This window comes from Saccostrea echinata, unplaced genomic scaffold (assembly GCF_033153115.1).
Source record: "Saccostrea echinata isolate AGI-Se365-2 ecotype Australia unplaced genomic scaffold, CSIRO_AGI_Sech_v1 ptg000036l, whole genome shotgun sequence".
NCBI classification, from domain to species: domain Eukaryota; kingdom Metazoa; phylum Mollusca; class Bivalvia; order Ostreida; family Ostreidae; genus Saccostrea; species Saccostrea echinata.
The window spans coordinates 8,406,091-8,415,689 of NW_026889785.1; the positions used below are offsets into that span (position 1 = coordinate 8,406,091).

At 32.3% G+C, this 9,599-nt stretch overlaps 1 long non-coding RNA gene across 2 annotated transcripts; it reads left to right on the top strand.

Annotated features, from left to right (window-relative positions):
* Window positions 1-1,391: 1,391 nt before the first annotated feature.
* Window positions 1,392-4,126, top strand: LOC133200072 (uncharacterized). 2 transcript variants are annotated; one of them, XR_009722888.1, is made up of 3 exons: window positions 1,392-1,409; window positions 3,151-3,233; window positions 3,888-4,126. It is a non-coding gene; the product is annotated as an uncharacterized LOC133200072 (long non-coding RNA). The 2 variants fall into 2 exon arrangements; XR_009722887.1 differs by lacking the exon at window positions 1,392-1,409 and adding an exon at window positions 2,883-2,901.
* Window positions 4,127-9,599: the final 5,473 nt, after the last annotated feature.

Consider the following 9,599-nt stretch of genomic DNA (forward strand, 5'->3'; position numbering starts at 1 on the left):
ATGATGTGTGCCTTTCTGTCGTTGTTCTTTAGTTTAATCAGAATTGGCTTTGGGGCGTTTGATTTGGATCCTGGGATCCGGTGGACCGCCACTCTATCTTGTTCATCAAGTTCCACACCCCCCTTCTCTTTCAATGTAGATTTGACAACCTCAATGATGTTCTCATTTTTTGTTTCTTTTACACCGTATATTTTGATATTATTCTTTCGACTGTACTTTTCATTATAATTGGCCTTTACTGTGGCAAATGTCGCTAAATCTCGCACCTCACTCATTTCTCTTTCTAATTCTCTTGTGTTTTTATTTGCTTCACATAGTTTTTCTCTCAAAGTTTCATTCTCCATTGTTAGTTTATCAACGTCCTGTGAAAGTGCGCCGATTTTTTCTTTTAACTGAATTTCTCGCTTTTCTGCTTTTTCTTCATAGTTCTTTAGAAGACCTTTTACAATATTTGTTACCATGGCTTCAAGATCATTTGTTTTTACTGTTTTTTGTAGACATTCTTTGATTTCTTGTAAATCGTTTTTTATAGAAGCCAGTGTTGGGTCAGTTGTTTCAAGCTTATCAGCCCCCGATTTATTTCTTTCTGATCCTTTCCTGGTAGTTGACATGTTTACAATTACGGCTACTCTACTCAATGTTACACACTAGGCACATAAGCCAAGGTAAATCGATGTTTTCAAAATCACAGTAGTAAACAGTACTCACGACTATTGAGAAGTTAATACATTCCTTATTCTAGAATATCAAAAAGAAGGACTGTCCATATTAAGTCTTTCACGGCATAAAGGTTCCGCACAATGTATTAAAGCACACTGCTAGAAAATCAGCTGTCATAACAATCACTATTCAGTTATATTTCCCCAAACGTGCGCTCACAGAGAGCTAGCGTCTACCTCAGGCACGCCATCTTGACGAGATTTTCTTGACTTTTCAAGGGAAACATTAATTTTTATTTTAGAGATACAGAGAGACTACCCACCCGTCCACTACCCCTCCTCCTTCATATCATGTTCTCAATGATCATGATGATGTCCCATTTATGTAAAATGTTAATATTTTTGTATTGGGCAATTTAATTACCATTATTACCCATGGCAGTATTTAAAACAACAACAACAAAAATCTGAAAAAAATAGGCCTGATAATTTATTTCATTTCTTTGTTTTCTCGTGAACTATGCATTGTTTAAATTAAAAAAAAGATAAACCAATAAATAAAAAGAAGCAGTTATATTCTATCTATGGATTCACTTCTTAAAAATTCTGTGCAGAAGGATGCATTATATTCCTAGAATTACCCAATACCAACCAAAGAAAAAAAACGGCGACAAGATTATGAGGATATTGGAATTTCCACATGATGTTTGTAAACAAAAATGACGTAGACGGAAGACCTGCTCTATTTTTGTAAGTAGATCTAGAATTATTGAATTTGTTATTTATTTCATTTAAAGCATGTTAATACATGGCTCATAGATTCTTTTTTTTTCTTTGAAGTCTAAAGATCTAGGCCTATAGATCATCCTGATTCCTCGTTAACTGATGAAACAATCTTATGAATTTCTGTCACTGTAAAGTGTTTGCAGAGCTAGCAGTCGATGGGGTTTTCAGTAGTACATTATACAAGTTAACAAAGTAAATAATCGTCAGAAAATTATACACATCGGAATATTATTCTTTCGTTCGAATTTCCTCAATGACAACGTTGTAGTATTCGTTCGTTCGAATATTCTCAATGTGTACACTAGCTGATGATTGTACTTAAAAAATTATACTGTCATGTCTAAATTTGTAATTTGCAAGTTACAATTCATAAGTATCTTGATCACAGTCATCAGCATTACTGATTAGAAAATTAATTATCTTCTCTCAGACATGGTTAAAAGTATCCTACTACTGTAGTGTACTAGGGATTAACAAACATTGCATGTGTTGCAAGTACTATTTTTTTTTTTTTTTTTTTTTTTTGCTGTCAAGATAAATTTTGAGATATGGGGAGTCAGTGCTTATAGTACATGTCATGATGGACATAATTAATACCCCCCAGAACTCCTACTTATATTGTTTGGAAGTATCCAAATATCAAATTACTAATTCTCTGTTAGAAAATTGGTTGATCCTCTGAAGTTTGCATAGGACATGTACCCACATGATTACTGATATAATCAATGTTTTTTTTTAATCTCTGAAAAACAGTCTTAAAACTTTGAGTGAAAAATCAATCTTTATACTGCTAAACTCATTTTTTATACCATGAATACATACTTAGGAATATCGTTATTAAGTTATGTTCATGTTCTTTTGAGGGGAAAAAATATACATCATGTAGATGCTTATGTGTAAGTAAATTATAAAAGACAAAAATGCTAGGACTTTTTTATTTTACATATTTATTTGTAAAAATATTTTTTCTATTAATTGGAAATGAAATAAAAAAAAGTTCTAGCTTTATTACTAATAATATGATTTTTTATTAGAATTGATAGGATATTGGATGTTTAAGAAATAAAGACCACATTCTCGTGAATGTTGCAGGATAACCTGCAATGTTATTGTAGACACAGATTTAAATTACACAAGGACTCACATGCCAATTTCAATAGTCCTCGCCCACTGGCGTCAAACACAAAGGTAGTCACACGAGATTTACATGCATATTTAGCCTCCTTAGCGTCAGACACAGGTCACAGGTGCGCACAAGATTTTCATGCATATTAGGCCTTCTTAGCTCCTGACCTATCGACCTGCCTAATTTACATTCCGATAGAATTATCAAGAAATCAGCTCCGCTAACTTTCAAAGAGTTACCACAGAGAAAAAAAAAACAGACATGGAAATATTATGGCATGACATCATGAAAAATTCTCAAGGGCATAAAACTACTATAATACAGATACCGGTAAATGTATGCAGAACATGCACAAAGTTTCATTTATGGTATATTGATAGATAAAAATAATTTATTACTTTTATACTTCGACCTCTGTAGGGGTAAATTTTAGTGTCAGTCATTTTGGCTGGATCGAGAAATTTGAGTGATCGATATTCAATTCATTTTCTAATTTTAGTGAAAAATTTAATCCATGCTTTGTTATTATACATGTATTTGGTATTGTATGATTTATTCTATTTTTTTTTTCTTTAACAGAAAATGAAGGTATAGTAGCTGACATATAGTGTACATGTACCACTTGAAGATTTGTCCCCCTTGTAGATACAAGAAATGCAAAGGTAATTCTTTGTGAAAATAGAGAGAATGAATAATAAAATTTTTCAAACCATACAACAAAAACTACTTTGAATAATTAGTACGCAACCAACCATTTACAATTTAATTTTGCAGTTTTATTTCTTTAACATTGAAAAAAAATCAAATTTGATATTTTTTTTAGCTCTACTGGTCAGAGACCAGAAGAGCTTATGGGATAGGAAGGTGTCCCTCGTCCGTCCGTCTAGCTGTCCATCTGTCTGTCTGTCCATGGCGTCTAGTTGTCTGTCTGTCTAGCTGTCCATCTGTCTGTAATTTTTCAAAACGCTACTCCTCCTACAGTTTTATTCTGATTTCAATATAACTTGGCACACAAGTAGACTGCACTAAGGTACATTTCAATGAACGGTGCTGCCATGGTTACTAAAAATAGAAATTTCTGTAAAATTCCTTTAAAACGCTACTCCACCTACAATTTTGGTATGATTTCAATATAATGTGGCACACAAGTAGACTACACTTAGATACATAATTCTATTTATTGCTGTCTGTTGCAAAGTTTCAAATCCAAGTGTTACTTTTTCTTTGTTATACATATAGACCAGTAGAGCTACAGTCTCATCAGAGACTTCTGGTTTATCCTTTTCATCACACAGCGACTTTCTTTTTTTTTTCAGTGTACACAGATACATACACATAAAAGGAGACATCACCTCATGATCTGTGGATCCATTGAAAACTTTAAGGACAAAACTTTTGATAATTCATTCATGTATAGAGTGTTGACTCGAATATTGAATATCTAATGAATGGAACCAAGAGAATTAATTTAAGAAGTATTATATTGTATATTACTCTTTTTATTCATCTGTCAAATTTCTTAATTAAAAATTAAACTTAAAGGCTTAAATAAGAATTTTTTTTTCAAATTTTAATTAGAACAAATTCTTTAATTTATTTTTCTCTTATATAAACGGGCATTTAAGGTCATACACAACGTAGTTTGCACTTTATTGGGTTCTTCCCTGGAGTTGAAGAGTTCCACTAAATGAAGGACCTGTGTACAATATTTTTATTGTCTATATATGGATTTGTAAATCTCTTCTAAAACAATTTTGATAAAAAAAAAATCTGGAATTTATGTTTTGTAATTTTTGTACATTTTTCTTTGAATAATGCAAAAATTTTTCAAACTTTAATATCTTTTCAAAATCCCTGGAAATGCATGCCGATTTTTTGTCTAAAAATATGTTATATGGTACATGTATTATAAGTTTAAATTTAGAATATCTTGAAAAATTATCAGTAGGTAAGGTATCTTGCGTATGTCCTTAAATGTAAAATGAAGATATGTGTACCTTTATTCAATGAACTAGGGAACTCATGAAGTGTGCATATTTATATAATAGTGTTGTATTTTGCATGCACTATTCTTAAAAAGTAGTCAGGGTTTGAGACATGGTGCACAAGCCGGAGGCGAGTGCAATATGTGTCAAACCCTGACTACTATAATAGGAATAATAGTGCATGCAAAATACAACTCTATTGTTTAATATTATTATGCTGACAGTTGTTACTGTATAAAAACAGCAATATTTTCTCAATTCCCAATGTTTCATCACCTCTTACATTTGTCTTCCCTATTATAACGTCACCTTGTGCAACATGTGCATCATAATCTTTTTCTTTAATGTTGAACGTTCCAAGCTTTTGGTATACTGTACAGATAGTTTTAGAGAATAGTAGTTGAGTGAAGGGGGCAATTGCAAGAAACTATTTTAGAAGAATTATTTTGTTTATTTTTCATCTTTAGTGTTAGCTGCAGAACTGTAGCTCTCTGAAAAAATATATATTTACAGACGGGAGAGCTACAGTGCCACCCATAGAAAAAACTGTATATTTATTGTGCACTTTTTGTGCGCTGTTTCTCGATTTATTTCTCAGTGTTTTTAAAACTGTCATCTCAAAATATTACTAAACGTTTGTTTCTAACATATTCTTTCACTGTTTCCACAATAAAACATTCCTTTTAATTGTTTTTAACAGCCCTCCTGGCCCTGAAATTGAAATCATTGAAAATTTTGCCTATTTATACTGCCATTTTGGTCTTCACGAGAATTCGGTCCAACGCACTTAGTACAAGTGTAAACTACGAAAGTTATAGAGGAGTAAGGACTTTTTTGAAATGTAGCTTTTTATTCAATTGAGGTAAGAATTTCGAAGAATTAATTTAGAACCGAGCGCACTTTTTTGTGCGCAATAAATATACAGTTTTTTTCCATGGGTGGCACTGTCGCTCTCTGGTCTGTCAACATATATTTTTTCGGAGAGCTACAGTTCTGCAGCTACTTAAGTGTAAAATATTTGAAACTAAGTTTATATATATTATAGTACATTGATATTTATAACGGCGTCTGTGTTGTAATCGGTAGCGCGTCGGACTGACAATCTCGGGGTCGTGAGTTCGCTTCCAGGCATGGGCGCAGTCAGTTTTTCTTCAGAAAATGAAGTCGTGCACTATTTCGGCATAGTATGCTTATGCTATTTAAATCCTTAGAACACTATGCAAGAATAGTAGGGTATGGGTTATGTAGAGACAAACTGACAGGGAGCATAATAATTGACAATATGCATTTATGACAAGAAAATTGAAAATCTTCCTGAAAGAAGTTGAATAAATCTAAGCCACTTAAGTACCAATCTAGTTAAAATTAGATGTTAGATCCGCTCACATAGTCACTACAGTCAGTTTAGCGAGTATGCATGCGGATCTAACATCTTATTTAAATTACACGTAGATTGCTGAGGTAAAAGTTTAATACATGTACCCAATATCATTCTGCTATATTTGCATCCGCGTGGGTATTAACAGTGAGCATTAACTAACTGTGGCCTGGACCTCTTATTTTATGTGTTATGGGGTGTCCAAAACAAGGTGCATGCTGACGTTTAACAAAGAAGAAACTTGCAATGGCCTAAGGTGACTTGGCTATTATCAGTTGAATACATGTCAATGGTGCATGGTTATTATATGTACCAAAAAATAACAAGTAAAAGATCAGCAGAGTGCTTTTATTAGAGAAGTAACAGAACTAAGGAAAACTTGTTTTCTACTGGATGATATGAAACAATGAGTAGAGTACCACCGCAAATATTTCTGGATCCATGCCCTTTCATCATGTTTATTTTTGAACGGGTTCAATGAACTGTCAAAAATTCTTGATATGTTTCTAAGGTGTAAGTAGAAAGTTTTGAAATTAGTGAAAAGGTTGTTAAATATTTTTAATGCAAACTACCAGTAAATGTGCATAATGAAGATGGTTGAATTTTTTTCAACATTATTTTCTGTTCATTTGTCAGATCGGGTTCGTTATGTGTAAAATAATTTCCAGCTGTCATTGGAACAAAACAAGGCATGATCAGGATCATACAAAGAAAATTAAAAGTAAAAATTAGGTAAATTATTACAGTTTGTGCATCTAAATAAGTTTTAAAACTCTCTTAAGAATCTCAGAGTGACTGATACGACCCAATTTCATGTGATTTTTTAATTGGAAACCTATCAGTTTAGTGCAGCAAACAGGCAAAGATCTAACAACGTGCATGGATCTGATCATGTTGTAAAGCTTGACAAATGGCACTTATGCACTAAATTAACCTAAATGATTAGGAGGAAAATAAACAAAAAAAGATTTGTTCTTTCTTAATTGCATTTTTTATTTTTCCCATTCAAAATTTACATACAAGGAATAAAAGAAGGTAATCTACATACAAGGGAAATTGCCTTTTTACTTAAAAAAACAAAAAAACAAAAAAAAAAAAAAAACTGTAAGTTATAGAGATAAAACCACTTTTGATTTTTTGATCTTTAATCATTGAAAAAATTAAACATTACCCCAAAATTGGTTAATTTTAAGAAATTTAAAAAAAAAAATGGTTTAGGAAACACATAACTTAAATGAAAATAAATAATTAATAGTAGTTAAACTGTTCAATAGTTTCTTTATTTGGTTTAAAACTGTTGTTTCTTTATCCCATGGGAGAATTTTGTTCTATTTTGTAATGAATATGGGATAAATCCCACATTTATAAAGAGATGGGAGATTATCTTCTATATACAAGTATATGGGAGATTTTGTCCCATTATAAAGCATTCATGGGATTTTCAAACTTCTATGGGAGAAAAAATCCCACAGAATACCTTTTTCTCCCACAGAATAATGGTGGGATATTGGTTAGGAGAAAAAATCCCACCATTATCCCATGGGATTTCTTGGTTTCAGGTGTAATATCTTTTTACCTAGAAGATAATCAGGTGTAAATTTTGGTTCATGTGTTAAGTTTTAAAAAATCCCATCAGATGACATAAATGGTTTCCACATATCTTTGGTAAAGTGGTTGGCGAAAGTCCGGACAAATGTCGTGTCCGGAGTTAAATGTCGCACTGTTCTTAGAGATTGCATTAGCTATATCATTAGATATTTCTTTCTTATCAGTAATAATTTAATTTCCAATACTAACATATTGATATTTGTCAGGACCTTTTCCTTTAATTTTTTTTATTGCGTTCCAAACTTTATTTATTGGGGTATGTGAATTATGTCTCCCCTTCCAGGGAGACGTATTGTTACTGTTGATTTTCTTATTCTTATTCCTCTACTTCATCCAAATTTTGTCCAGGCCGTAATTTAAATACCCTTTGACCTTAAGACTTCACACTTGGAACATAGATAGATGACTTTGAGAAAAAGTGTACGCCACCAACATTTTTAACCTTGATCTATTTATAAGGTCAAGGTCAATCTTTTACATCAAAATTGAGTTCAGCCCATAACTTGAGATCCTTTGAAATTAGGACTTCAAATTTGTAACACAGGAATTGTAAATACATCCAAATAAACTCTCACAATACCAACGATACTGCATTTTTTTTTGCGTCTGACTTTTAGACTTGACTTTTTCAGAATGAATAATTTTTTTTTGTCATACCTCTTTATATAACCTTTTTATCAAATCTATTTTTAGTATCTCAAAAAAAAAAACCAACAACATTTTTTAGATTTATTTTCTTCATATCTACATAATGGACAAAGTCTGTAGCAAGTCTTGACAAAGTTCTCGACACATTCCCCACAGCAAGGATACTGTCGGCATTGTTGACACTTCCATCTCCCCTCCGTATTTTCCTGCCAGCAGGTCAGGCATTTCTTTAAGGCTCTCTTTCTCGTTACTTTGACCCATAGGGGCACCATATGCTCTGCCCCGTACTTCCATGTGAAATATTTCACGCACCAGCTACATCCACAGGTCTCCATGGAAGGGGGATCATCCACAAACCAGTGAGGAAAAGGCATTTCACAATGCTCGCAAATTTGATAAGTTCTGTGATGCCATCCGGGATAATCATACACCGTAAGCGTACGCACATGGATCATCTCCCTATCACAGTAATGACAGTAATACTTTTGTTCCTGAATCAAATACAACATTCTCCACACAAAAAACATGATTGAGCGCAGTGTACTCAAAGCTAAGCTTTATATACCTTATTTATAGGGTGGTGTGCAAAAATGTGTTTGACTTACGGTTTTTTTTACTGAGATACTACTGTGTACGTTTTATTTACGTTATGCTGAGTCAGTCAATACACAGGTAATACACAATATGGCAGGTATAGGTGTAATATATTATGAATTTCCCATGCTAATGCACGAGTGCATTTGAGAACGAGTTACTTTTTAAAAAGGGAAATGAGCAGTGTTAGAATGTTCACAAATTATTCGATTGTAAACATAAACAACAATTACATATTCTTTTATTTCTTTCTAAAATTTATATTACATTTTTTTTCTCTCAAAAGACTCAGTCATTTGAAGTAATGATTGTAAATAGTTCACAAATTAAGATAAAGTTAAACATGTATTCCGAGTTCTTATTCTTTATTTGCTTAATACATACGTATTATCACAATTTTATTACATTATAGACAGAAAAAGTCAGAATGGTATGGTATTACTCCTCAGCGCATGCATTATAGAACAAATTTGCATGGTTTGGCGTTTCTCTGCATGAAAAGATAGTACAAATATTGTAACACATAATAAATACATGTATACAGACAGGACAAATGAAGAATGGATCACAGCTTTTTTTTCATTTCTTAACTTAAAAGCTAAATGCAAAAATTTTCCGAAATTACAGAGCTCAGAAGTTTTGGACACTCGGTAATTGAACTAGTTTAAATGCGGATGGTTTTTTCCAGTTATAACTTTTAATATATTTACTTCTCAGTTCTTTGTATAAGGGACAAATCAAAACAAAATGAAATTCATCTTCTATGTTGGTTTTACAAAATTCACAAAATCTTCTTTCTTTTACAATATTTCTAT